This window comes from Schistocerca gregaria, chromosome 4 (genome assembly GCF_023897955.1).
Source record: "Schistocerca gregaria isolate iqSchGreg1 chromosome 4, iqSchGreg1.2, whole genome shotgun sequence".
Lineage (NCBI taxonomy): Eukaryota > Metazoa > Arthropoda > Insecta > Orthoptera > Acrididae > Schistocerca > Schistocerca gregaria.
The window spans coordinates 23847726-23861796 of record NC_064923.1 but is presented as its reverse complement, the minus strand read 5'-3'; the positions used below and the strand labels follow the sequence as shown (position 1 = coordinate 23861796).

General features: G+C 55.5%; 1 non-coding gene across 1 annotated transcript; it reads left to right on the top strand.

Moving 5' to 3' along the window:
- Positions 1-13722: 13722 nt before the first annotated feature.
- Positions 13723-13794, top strand: Trnat-agu (transfer RNA threonine (anticodon AGU)). Its single transcript has one exon. It is a non-coding gene; the product is annotated as a tRNA-Thr (tRNA).
- Positions 13795-14071: the final 277 nt, after the last annotated feature.

Sequence of the window (14071 nt, the reverse complement as noted above, 5' to 3'; positions counted from 1 at the left end):
TATGTTCATGTCTGTGGCCGAAGAGCGGCTTAGTTACGCCGCTGCTGGCCTACCTATGTATAGGTTTAAAATAACAATAAAGGAAAAAAAAGCGGTACAGCATAAGGTGGGACGAGGCAGTCAGAATTACATTTTATGGATGTATTTCTCACATATCTCAGAACCTCTCGCGGTTGTCTTCGTCGTAGTCGTCGTCGTCGTCGTCGCCGCTTCTGCAGATCGTAGCAAATGCGGCGAGGGACGCCCTGCCTTGGATTCCGAATGCAAAAAGTGTGTGGTCTTGTGTCCCAATCTATATTTGGTCGGTCTCGTAAGAGGTTGAATGTAACGAATGGGTGGGAAAGATCAAGGGGCAGCGGCTGTGTAGAACGAAAACACAATTCCTCAGGGGTGTGAGCGTTTCGAGATGAGTCGTATACAAGTTACACTTGGTCGTCAGTGACCGTGTGACCTAATGGATAAGGCGTCGGATTTCGGATCTGAAGAATACAGGTTCGAATGCTATTACGCTTGTGTTTTTCCAGTTCTGAAAAAGATACATACCGTTTTAATGTAGCAATTGAGCAGTACGAAACCGTCTGAATGTTGCTGTTGACCATTTTCTGCTTGGAGATGCTCTTGAGCTTGAAACACACACAACAAGACCGGTGTTAACTTGCGAAATGGTCGGCAGTGTGCCGTCACCGAGAGTTTTGACTGGCTCTTGCACATCTAAAACAACGTCGGAAAGTAATTCGTTCTTCTTTTGAGTCACATCAAGTATGTGTGTTATTTTTGACGCCGCTAGCTCCGCAGGTTGTCATGCAATTCGTTTACCTTCTAGAAATGATTATGAAATAAAAGTGAAGTACGTGACGAGTGTGACGTTTGGGAAACATGAGGCAGCATGGAGAGATTCTGTATGGGACCACCCAACCCAAACGAGTACTGTGTGACGTGCTACCCGAGTGGTATTCACCGAGGTAGCCGGCTAGCTCAGTCGGTAAAGTATGAGACTCTTAGTCCCAGAGTCTTGGGTTCTAAACCCACGCTGGACGGATCGGAATTTTGTTCCGCTGCAGATGTAAATTACAGTTTTTCTGATTAACGTGATGTCATGGAAATACCAACATTAAACTTTGCCTAGATCCCTGTCAGTAGCAAGGAAACTGTATTTAAAGATGAAGGTGATTTTGTAGACATGTGTGAAAGACATGTTCTGAAATGCAAGTGTTGTTGTTTGGAGAGCACATCGGTTACGTGTCAGATGTGTAGCCAAGCAGTAATGGGTCGCCATAGCTTTAAATATTAGTCGGTAATATGAAGTGTTGTCAGCTGAAGTCTGATGATCCAGACGACTGTAAGGACGAAGTACGCAAAAGTATCGCTTGTGCGCGCCTTTTTAGCTCAGTGGTAGAGCACTGGTCTAGTAAACCAGGGGTTGTGTGTTCCATCCTCACAGGAGAAAGACGAATTTTGGAGATCAGTTGCGCATCGTGGCCGTATAGCAAACAGTATCTGTGATGACAAACAATTAGCGACAGGCGTTTTATTAAGAATTACTCTCAGATGTGATTAAGGCGAGTGGCGCAGATAAAGCATTTGCCAAAGCGGTAGAGCATCGAGTTCTTCGGCGTAACTCGAGAGGGTTGCGCCCTTCGATATTATTGTCGTTAATTTCGAAGTGCTAGGTGTTTCAGTGATCGCTGCAGCTGCCGTTGTCCCGAGCCTTTGCCGCCGTTGGTCCCAGCAGCCGCTGCCGCCGCCGCCGGTTCCCACCGCCGCCGCCGCCGCCGCCGCCGCCGCCGCCGGTCTCCCGCCGACGCCGGTTGCCGCCATCGTATCCGGTTCCTGCCGCTGCTGCTGTTGCCGACCGCCGCCGCCGCCGGCGCCGCCGCCGCCGCCGCCGCCGCCGCCGCCGCCGCCGCCGCCGCCGCCGCCGCTCCCTGCCCGTCTTTCTTTCTGTCGTCTCTGCTTACGTCTTACCCTTCCTCTTCGTCAGTCTCTTGTCCTTGTCCTTTGACTGTCCCCTGTTATTTTTCCTCTTTTCCCCTCCCCCACTTATCCTCTCACCATGACAACCCCCACAACTACCGCCACTACCACTGCAATCGTGTACACGTCCCCCTCACTTGCTGCCACCACCATCACGTGGTGTGCTCAATCACCGCCTCCCCCATATATTCCCCCCCTCCTCACTCTTCCCAACCCCGCTCCTTTTGTTGCTCCCTCCCCTGTTCCTACCCCCCATGCCTCACGTGACCCATTCCCTCCCCTCCCACATGTGACTCATGCCACCCCCGCCAGGGTTGTTCCCCGTCGGGCCACCACCCACGCCACACCATCATCATCGTCATCACCATCACCATCACCATCGCCCTCGCCATCGCCAGTGCCAACCACTGCCACTGCATCTTCTGTGGCGCCTGCTCCAGCCCCAGCGCCAGCACCAGCACCACCACCAGTGCCTGCACCGCCGGTGGGACCTGCCGTCTCCCGCCATCTCCCGGTCGTCCCCATCCCCCACACCTCTTCCCGTCCCTCTCCCGCTGTGAAACGTCCCAGCGGCACCCCAGCCTCTTCTGCTCCAAAGAAGTCGCAGACTCTCCCCCCTCCAACCCCCCAGGATGCCATGGATACCACCTCACCTTCCCTATCTACTCCCTCCTCTACCTCCCCCTCCTACAGGTACCTCCTTTCTCACCCTGATCCCTCTCTCCTGGAGGCCCGCAATCTTACCCTTCTCCTCCGCCAGCACTTCCCCGGAGCCCCGATCTCCCTTCTCACCCCCCGTCGGGACTCCGTCCTGATCACATCCCCCAGCCCCACCCTCCACTCTGACATAATCTCCCGCATTCCCCTCACCCGGTTTGGTCCCCATGCCTCCCTTGCCCCTGCTCCCTCCCCCTCCTCATCCCGACAACCCCAGCCGCCCCGTCGCCCACCGACCCTCACTGCCGTGATCACTCGGCTTAGCCCGATGATCGCGGAGGAGGAGGTGTTGGCGGAGCTGAAGGCCCATCCCTATCTAGAGGTTCGAGCTGTCCGCCGGATTCACAATCCAGCCGGCCCCACCCGCCTCATGCGGGTGTTCTCCGAGCATGCTCCCTCCATAGACCTCCTCCTCAAGGAGGGTGCCCTCCTTTTCAACCGCCGTTATAAGGTCGACCCCTCCCGCTCCCCTCCACAGTCCATCCGCTGCCAGAGGTGCTTGCGCTATAATGCACATCCTACATCTGAGTGCCGCGAGGCCCCCGTCTGCCCGCACTGCAAAGAAGCACACTTCCTCCGGCAGTGCCCCAACCTTCAGTCCCCCCCCTCCTGTAACACCTGTAACCTCCAACACCCAACCTACTCCTAAAAGTGCAAGGCCCGACCCCCTCCCTCCGCTCCTGAACTCACTGTCCCTGTCCGCCCCTTGGATGCCCCCACCCCTCCCGGCAATTCCCTCCGTCCCCCCCCCCCCCACAGCTGAGGACATCATCCGCTTTGTAACCGTTGTCCTTCAGAACATCCACCCCTTTCAGCGCCCCCACACCCTCCAGCAGATATCCCTTGCCGCCCGTTCCGTCTTCCAGCTCAACACTTACGCCACCTACTCCCATAACCAGGCCCATTTTACCTTCTCCCGTCTCGACACCCTCGTCTAAATTCCCACTATGGCGCGACAGCAACGTATCCTGTTTAACAACATCCGTTCCCTTCCTGTTAACAAGAATCTCCTTATGCATACCCTCACCACCCACCGCGTGGATGCCTTCCTCCTAAACGAAACATTTCTCCAGCCCCACCATACTGTCCATACCTCGCCCTACCTCCTTCACCGCTCTGGCAACCCCCTCCCGATAGCGCGTGGCGGAGTTGCCATTGGCCACCATCGCCAGATCCCTGTTCGGCTCCAACCCCTCCTTCCCAACCCCATGGAACACCTGATCCTTAGTCTATTCTTCCCCGGCCTCACCGTTACCTGCGCCACCATCTATGTCCGCCCCTCTGCCCCTATTCCTTTTGACTTCCTTTCCCACATCGACCGTACCTTCTCCTCCTACGTGATTGCCGCAGATCTCAATATCCATAGTCGCTCCGCCACCCAGTTACGGCGGTGGCATCGGTTCCTCGCCACCATCCAAGGAGATGTCCTTCCTCTTCCCCAACACACCCGCCCTGAATCCAATACCACACCCGATGTCGTCCTAGCCTCCCCCAACCTCCTTGGCCGCATAGCGGTGGACGTCCTCGACCCTATTGGCAGTGACCATCTCCCTGTCCTTCTTACCATATCAGACGGTCGTCGCCCCCGTCCCGATCCTCGCCTTGACCCTCCCCCCAAGTATGTCCATGATTACTCCCGTGCCGACTGGAATGCATACCGGGATACCCTTACTACCCGAGTCGATAGCCACCCCCTCACCTACCACCGCCCACATGACATAACCCATGCCGCATCCTTTCTCCAGCAGACCTTGTCTGAGGCCGTGGAGGCCCACATCCCTACCGTCGCCATCCACCCGCACCGTCCCACTTTACCCCCACAGGCCGTCCTCCTCCTTCGAGAATCCCGTCGTCTCTACCATGCCTTCCTCCACACGCGTGACCGGGACACACTACAACGCCACCGGCAACTCCAGAGACACATCCGGAACTTGCTCGCGGCTAAGAAACGCCGGGACTGGCGACAGACATGCACCCGTCTTAATGCTACCCTACCTATTAACTCGTCCAAATACTGGTCAGCCTTCCGCCGCCTTACTGGATCAAAACCCCCCCCTTACTATCCTCTCCTTCATAATGACAATCCCTTTCCTGACAACCTTAGTAAGGCCAACCATTTTGCCTCCTACCTCACCGATGTCTTTACCATCCCTGACGATCCCCAGTTCGATTATTCCCTCTTCCCCGATGTCCGCGATCGAACTGACACCTCTATCCCTCCACTAGCTCCTGGCTTCCAGTACTTGGACAACATTACACACACTGAACTCAATAACCCTATAACTACTCAAGACATCATCGATATACTCCGCACCAAACGCAACACTGCTCCTGGTCACGAACGTGTTACTTACCGTCACCTCCGTGAAGCTCCCGCCCCCTTCCTCTCCACCCTGGCCAGGCTGTACAATGTGGTCTTGTCCACCGGCTTCTACCCCGACCTGTGGAAAACCTCCCGGATCCTGATGTTCCTCAAACCCGATAAACCACCTTCCGCTGTCTCCTCCTACCGTCCTATAAGCCTTACCTCGGTCTTCAGCAAGGTCCTGGAATCCATTCTAACCCGCCGCATCCACCAGCATCTCCACCGGCACCGCTTCCTTCCCTCCACCCAATGTGGCTTTCGACCATCCTTCTCTGCCGATGACCTTCTCCTTCACCTCACTCACCTCCTCTCCGAACAACTCAACTCCCGTCGCTCCGCCATATTCCTCTCCCTTGACCTTGAACGCGCCTATGACCGAGTGTGGCATTCTGGTCTCCTCTTCAAGCTCCAAATCTTTGCTCTTCCTATTAACTACGTCCGTCTGATCGCCTCCTTCATTTCCCACCGCCCTTCCTATGTCACTATCCACAACACTGATTCCTACACCTTCTACCCCTCTGACAAGGTGCCCCAAGGTTCCGTCCTTTCCCCTCTTCTTTACCTTCTTTATACGGCGGACATGCCTCCACCTGCACCCCCCCTTCACCTTCTCCAGTACGCCGATGACACCGCCTTCCTTGCCCTTGCCCCCACCCTGCAACGCTCCCAACACCTTCTCCAATCCCATCTTGACCGGTTCACCTCTTGGTGTAACCAGTGGTTGCTCAAGGTCAATCCTTCCAAGACCCAGGCAATCATCGTAGGCAAAACCACCCCTTCCTTCCGTCTCCTTGATTTCTATCTTACCATTTATGGCCGTCCTATTAACCTCACACCCACCCTCAAGTACCTTGGCGTCACCCTTGACCGTCGCCTCTCCTGGACCCCTCATCTCCGGACAATCCAAGCCAAGGCACGCTCCCGACTCCACCTCCTGAAGCTCCTTTCTGGCCGCACATGGGGCCTGGACCCCTCCACCGTCCTCCACACCTATAAATCTCTCATCCGCCCTATCCTCTGTTATGCCTATCCCACCTGGATCTCTGCCCCGCCTACCTTTTACAAATCCCTTCAAATCCTTGAACGGCATGCACTCCGCCTCGCCTATCGCATCCGCCTCCCTTCCCCCACGCGGCTCCTCTATGACCTCCTCCCCTCCCCACACCTCCTCCTCTTCCTCCAACGGATACGGATCCTCTACACCTCCCGCAAGCTTGATCCTCCCCACCCGCTTGTCTCTTCCATCCTCTCCCACCCCAACCCACTGCCGCGCCTGTACTCCTGTATCCCACCTGCTCTCGATCTTCACACTCTCCACACCCTCTCCCAAGGTGGCTTCCGCCGACTCCCCCTCCCAGATGATGCCCTCCTCCCCTCCATCTACCCCTCCTACCACCTTTGAGCCTTGCCTTCCCCTCTCCTCTCATTTTCCTGTGGGCACCCTCTCTCCCTTCTCTCCCTCCCTCTCTCCCTCCTTCCATCCTTACCTCCCCTCCCCCTCTCCCTGGGCTTCCACCCCCCTCTTTTCGTTTTCTCCCCTCCTCCTCCCTGGCATCCTATCTCCCCCTCCCTCCTTCCCTCCCCCTGTTTTTTCCCTTGGCAGGCCCCCAGCTTTTCGGTGTGGACAGTGCCCCTGCAAGCGCCGAAGCCCATCTCCGCAGTGTCCGTGTCTTTCGTCCCGTCTGTGCCTCGAGTGTTTCTTCGTTTTCTGCTCCACCGTTCACATGTGCTAGTGTTCTCTGTTCCGTGCTGTGCTGCCCGTCTTTTTAAAACTGAAACAGTGCTGCGTCGGTGAACGACTTCATTTCTTTTTATTCTCTGTTGTCTTCTGATTTTTGTCCTCCATGTCTGTGTTTTGAGATTATGTCTTCCTGTTTTTATCTCTTGTATGTTTCTTGTGGCCGAAGAGCGGCATATTAGGCCGCTGCCGGCCTACCTTTGTAGGTATAAAATGACAATAAAGAAAAAAAAAAAAAAAAAAAAGTAGAGCATCCCATCTTCGGCGTAACTCGAGAGGGTTGCGCCCTTCGATATTATTGTCGTTAATATCGAAGTGCTAGGAGTTTCAGTGATCGCTGCAGCTGCCGTTGTCCCGAGCCTTTGCCGCCGTTGGTCCCAGCCGCCGCTGCCGCCGCCGCCGGTTCCCACCGCCGCCGCCGCCGCTGCCGCCGGTCTCCCGCCGACGCCGGTTGCCGCCATCGTATCCGGTTCCTGCCGCTGCTGCTGTTGCCGACCGCCGCCGCCGCCGCCGCCGCCGCTCCCTGCCCGTCTTTCGTTCTGTCGTCTCTGCTTACGTCTTACCCTTCCTCTTCGTCAGTCTCTTGTCCTTGTCCTTTGACTGTCCCCTGTTATTTTTCCTCTTTTCCCCTCTCCAACTTATCCTCTCACCATGACAACCCCCACAACTACCGCCACTACCACTGCAATCGTGTACACGTCCCCCTCACTTGCTGCCACCACCATCACGTGGTGTGCTCAATCACCGCCTCCCCCATATATTCCCCCCCTCCTCACTCTTCCCACCCCCGCTCCTTTTGTTGCTCCCTCCCCTGTTCCTACCCCCCATGCCTCACGTGACCCATTCCCTCCCCTCCCACATGTAACTCATGCCACCCCCCGCCAGGTTTGTTGCCCGTCGGGCCACCACCCACGCCACACCATCATCATCGTCATCACCATCACCATCACCATCGCCCTCGCCATCGCCAGTGCCAACCACTGCCACTGCATCTTCTGTGGCGCCAGCTCCAGCTCCAGCGCCAGCACCAGCACCACCACCAGTGCCTGCACCGCCGGTGGGACATGCCATCTCCCGCCATCTCCCGGTCGTCCCCATACCCCACACCTCTTCCCATCCCTCTCCCACTGTGAAACGTCCCAGCGGCACCCCAGCCTCTTCTGCTCCCAAGAAGTCGCGGACTCTCCCCCCTCCAACCCCCCAGGATGCCATGGATACCACCCCACCTGCCCTATCTACTCCCTCCTCTACCTCCCCCTCCTACAGGTACCTCCTTTCTCACCCTGATCCCTCTCTCCTGGAGGCCCGCAATCTTACCCTTCTCCTCCGCCAACACTTCCCCGGAGCCCCGATCTCCCTTCTCACCCCCCGTCGGGACTCCGTCCTGATCACATCCCCCAGCCCCACCCTCCACTCCGACATCCTCTCCCGCATTCCCCTCACCCGGTTTGGTCCCCATGCCTCCCTTGCCCCTGCTCCCTCCCCCTCCTCATCCCGACAACCCCAGCCGCCCCGTCGCCCCCCTGACCCTCACTGCCGTGATCACTTGGCTTAGCCCGATGATCACGGAGGAGGAGGTGTTGGCGGAGCTGAAGGCCCATCCCTATCTAGAGGTTCGAGCTGTCCGCCGGATTCACAATCCAGCCGGCCCCACCCGCCTCATGCGGGTGTTCTCCGAGCATGCTCCCTCCATAGACCTCCTCCTCAAGGAGGGTGCCCTCCTTTTCAACCGCCGTTATAAGGTCGACCCCTCCCACTCCCTTCCACAGTCCATCCGCTGCCAGAGGTGCTTGCACTATAATGCACATCCTACATCTGAGTGCCGCGAGGCCCCCGTCTGCCCGCACTGCAAAGAAGCACACTTCCTCCGGCAGTGCCCCAACCTTCAGTCCCCCCCCTCCTGTAACACCTGTAACCTCCAACACCCAACCTACTCCCAAAAGTGCAAGGCCCGACCCCCTCCCTCCGCTCCTGAACTCACTGTCCCTGTCCGCCCCTTGGATGCCCCCACCCCTCCCGGCAATTCCCTCCGTCCCCCCCCCCCCCCCCCACAGCTGAGGACATCATCCGTTTTGTAACCGTTGTCCTTCAGAACATCCACCCCTTTCAGCGCCCCCACACCCTCCAGCAGATATCCCTTGCCGCCCGTTCCGTCTTCCAGCTCAACACTTACGTCACCTACTCCCATAACCAGGCCCATTTTACCTTCTCCCGTCTCGACACCCTCGTCTAAATTCCCACTATGGCGCGACAGCAACGTATCCTGTTTAACAACATCCGTTCCCTTCCTGTCAACAAGAATCTCCTTATGCATACCCTCACCACCCACCGCGTGGATGCCTTCCTCCTAAACGAAACATTTCTCCAGCCCCACCATACTGTCCATACCTCGCCCTACCTCCTTCACCGCTCTGACAACCCCCTCCCGATAGCGCGTGGCGGAGTTGCCATTGGCCACCATCGCCAGATCCCTGTTCGGCTCCAACCCCTCCTTCCCAACCACACGGAACACCTGATCCTTAGTCTATTCTTCCCCGGCCTCACCGTTACCTGCGCCACCATCTATGTCCGCCCCTCTGCCCCTATTCCTTTTGACTTCCTTTCCCACATCGACCGTACCTTCTCCTCCTACGTGATTGCCGCAGATCTCAATATCCATAGTCGCTCCGCAACCCAGTTACGGCGGTGGCATCGGTTCCTCGCCACCATCCAAGGAGATGTCCTTCCTCTTCCCCAACACACCCGCCCTGAATCCAATACCACACCCGATGTCGTCCTAGCCTCCCCCAACCTCCTTGGCCGCATAGCGGTGGACGTCCTCGACCCTATTGGCAGTGACCATCTCCCTGTCCTTCTTACCATATCAGACGGTCGTCGCCCCCGTCCCGATCCTCGCCTTGACCCTCCCCCCAAGTATGTCCATGATTACTCCCGTGCCGACTGGAATGCATACCGGGATACCCTTACTACCTGAGTCGATAGCCACCCCGTCACCTACCACCGCCCACATGACATAACCCATGCCGCATCCTTTCTCCAGCAGACCTTGTCTGACGCCGTGGAGGCCCACATCCCTACCGTCGCCATCCACCCGCACCATCCCACTTTACCCCCACAGGCCGTCCTCCTCCTTCGAGAATCCCGTCGTCTCTACCGTGCCTTCCTCCACACGCGTGACCGGAACACACTACAACGCCACCGGCAACTCCAGAGACACATCCGGAACTTGCTCGCGGCTAAGAAACGCTGGGACTGGCGACAGACATGCACCCGTCTTAATGCTACACTACCTATTAACTCGTCCAAATACTGGTCAGCCTTCCGCCGCCTTACTGGATCAAAACCACCCCTTACTATCCTCTCCTTCATAATGACAATCCCTTTCCTGACAACCTTAGTAAGGCCAACCATTTTGCCTCCTACCTCACCGATGTCTTTACCATCCCTGACGATCCCCAGTTCGATTATTCCCTCTTCCCCGATGTCCGCGATCGAACTGACACCTCTATCCCTCCACTAGCTCCTGGCTTCCAGTACTTGGACAACATTACACACACTGAACTCAATAACCCTATAACTACTCAAGACATCATCGATATACTCCGCACCAAACGCAACACTGCTCCTGGTCACGACCGTGTTACTTACCGTCACCTCCGTGAAGCTCCCGCCCCCTTCCTCTCCACCCTGGCCAGGCTGTACAATGTGGTCTTGTCCACCGGCTTCTATCCCGACCTGTGGAAAACCTCCCGGATCCTGATGTTCCTCAAACCCGATAAACCACCTTCCGCTGTCTCCTCCTACCGTCCTATAAGCCTTACCTCGGTCTTCAGCAAGGTCCTGGAATCCATTCTAACCCGCCGCATCCACCAGCATCTCCACCGGCACCGCTTCCTTCCCTCCACCCAATGTGGCTTTCGACCATCCTTCTCTGCCGATGACCTTCTCCTTCACCTCACTCACCTCCTCTCCGAACAACTCAACTCCCGTCGCTCCGCCATATTCCTCTCCCTTGACCTTGAACGCGCCTATGACCGTGTGTGGCATTCTGGTCTCCTCTTCAAGCTCCAAACCTTTGCTCTTCCTATTAACTACGTCCGTCTGATCGCCTCCTTCATTTCCCACCGCCCTTCCTATGTCACTATCCACAACACTGATTCCTACACCTTCTACCCCTCTGCCGGTGTGCCCCAAGGTTCCGTCCTTTCCCCTCTTCTTTACCTTCTTTATACGGCGGACATGCCTCCACCTGCACCCCCCCTTCACCTTCTCCAGTACGCCGATGACACCGCCTTCCTTGCCCTTGCCCCCACCCTGCAACGCTCCCAACACCTTCTCCAATCCCATCTTGACCGGTTCACCTCTTGGTGTAACCAGTGGTTGCTCAAGGTCAATCCTTCCAAGACCCAGGCAATCATCGTAGGCAAAACCACCCCTTCCTTCCGTCTCCTTGATTTCTATCTTACCATTTATGGCCGTCCTATTAACCTCACACCCACCCTCAAGTACCTTGGCGTCACCCTTGACCGTCGCCTCTCCTGGACCCCTCATCTCCGGACAATCCAAGCCAAGGCACGCTCCCGACTCCACCTCCTGAAGCTCCTTTCTGGCCGCACATGGGGTGTGGACCCGTCCACCGTCCTCCACACTTATAAATCTCTCATCCGCCCTATCCTCTGTTATGCCCATCCCGCCTGGATCTCTGCCCCGCCTACCTTTTACAAATCCCTTCAAATCCTTGAACGGCATGCACTCCGCCTCGCCTATCGCATCCGCCTCCCTTCCCCCACGCGGCTCCTCTATGACCTCCTCCCCTCCCCACACCTCCTCCTCTTCCTCCAACGGATACGGATCCTCTACACCTCCCGCAAGCTTGATCCTCCCCACCCGCTTGTCTCTTCCATCCTCTCCCACCCCAACCCACTGCCGCGCCTGTACTCCAGTATCCCACCTGCTCTCCATCTTCACACTCTCCACACCCTCTCCCAAGGTGGCTTCCGCCGACTCCCCCTCCCGGATGATGCCCTCCTCCCCTCCATCTACCCCTCCTACCAACTTTGAGCCTTGCCTTCCCCTCTCCTCTCTTTTTCCTTTGGGCACCCTCTCACCCTTCTCTCCCTCCCTCCCTCCCTCCTTCCATCCTTACCTCCCCTCCCCCTCTCCCTGGGCTTCCACCCCCCTCTTTTCGTTTTCTCCCCTCCTCCTCCCTGGCATCCTCTCTCCCCCTCCCTCCTTCCCTCCCCCTGTTTTTTCCCTTGGCAGGCCCCCAGCTTTTCGGTGTGGACAGTGCCCCTGCAAGCGCCGAAGCCCATCTCCGCAGTGTCCGTGTCTTTCGACCCGTCTGTACCTCGAGTGTTTCTTCGTTTTCTGCTCCACCGTTCACCTGTGCTAGTGTTCTCTGTTCCGTGCTGTGCTGCCCGTTTTTTTTTTTTTTTTTTTTTTTAAACTGAAACAGTGCTGCGTCGGTGAACGACTTCAATTCTTTTTATTCTCTGTTGTCTTCTGACTTTTGTCCTCCATGTCTGTGTTTTGAGATTGTGTCTTCCTGTTTTTATCTCTTGTATGTTTCTTGTGGCCGAAGAGTGGCATATTAGGCCGCTGCCGGCCTACCTTTGTAGGTATAAAATGACAATAAAGGAAAAAAAAAAAAAAGGTAGAGCATAAGGTGGGTCGAGGCAGTCTGAGTTACATTTTATAGATGTATTTTTTCACATATCTCAGAGGCGGTCGTCGTCGTAGTCGCCGCTGCTTCTGCAGAAGTAGCAAATGGCCATCATAGCAAATGCGGCGAGGGACGCCCTGCCTTCGATTCCGAATGCACAAAGTTTGTGGTCTTGTTTCCCAGTCTATATTTGGTCGGTCTCGTAAGAGGTTGAATGTAACGAATGGGTGGGAAAGAGCAAGGGGCAGCGGGTGTGTAGAACGAAAACACAATTCCTCAGGAGTGAGAGCGTTTCGAGATGAGTCGTATACAACTTATATTTGGTCGTCAGTGACAGTGTGGCCTAATGGATAAGGCGTCGGACTTCGGATCTGATGGTTACAGGTTCGAATGCTGTCACGCTCGTGTTTTTCCAGTTCTGAAAAAGAAACATACCGTTTTAATGTAGCAATTGAGCAGTACGAAACCGTGTGAATGTTGCTGTTGACCATTCTTGCTTGGAGATGCTCTTGAGCTTGAAACACACACAACAAGACCGGTGTTAACTAGCGAATTGGTCAGCAGTGTGCCGTCACCGCGAGTTTTGACTGGCACTTGCACATCTAAAACAACGTTGGAAAGTAACTCGTTCGGCTTCTGAGTCACATCAAGTATGTGTGTTAATTTTGACGCCACTAGCTCTGCAGGTTGTCATGCAATTCCTTTAACTCTCAGAAATGATTATGAAATAAAAGTGAAGTACGTGACGAGTGTGACATTAGGAAAACATTAGGCAGCATGGAGAGATTCTGTATGGGACCACCCAACCCAAACGAGTACTCTGTGACGTTCTACCCGACAGGTATTCACCGAGGCAGCCGGCTAGCTCAGTCGGTATAGCATGAGACACTTAATCGCAGGGTCGTGGCTTCTAACCCCACGCTGGGCGGAACGGAATTTTGTTCCCCTGCAGATGTAAATTACCGTTTTCCTGATTAACGTAATGTAATGGAAATAGCAACTTTAAACTTTGCCTACGTCTCTGTCAGTCGCAAGGAAACTGTATTTGAAGGTGAAGGTGATTTTGTAGACATGTGTGAAAGACATGTTCTGAAATCCAAGTGTTGTTGTTTGGAGCGCACATCGGTTACGTGTCAGATGTGTAGCCAAGCAGTAATGGGTCGCCATAGCTGCAAATATTAGTCGTAAATATGAAGTGTTGTCAGCTGAAGTCTGATGATCCAGACGACCGTAAGGACGAAGTACGCAAAGGTATCGCTAGTCTGCGCCTCTTTAGCTCAGTGGTAGAGCACTGGTCTAGTAAACCAGGGGTTGTGAGTTCCATCCTCACAGGAGGAAGACGAATTTTGGAAATCAGTTGCGCGTCGTGGCCGTATAGTAAACAGTATCTGTGATGACGAACAATTAGCGACAGGCGTTTTATTAAGAAATACTCTCAGATGTGATTAAGGCGAGTGCCGCAGATAAAGCATTTGCCAAAGCGGTAGAGCATAAGGTGGGTCGAGGCTGTCTGAATTACATTTTATAGATGTATTTCTCACATATCTCAGAGGCGCTCGTCGTCGTCGTCGCCGCTTCTGCAGAAGTAGCAAATGGCCATCGTAGCAAATGCGGC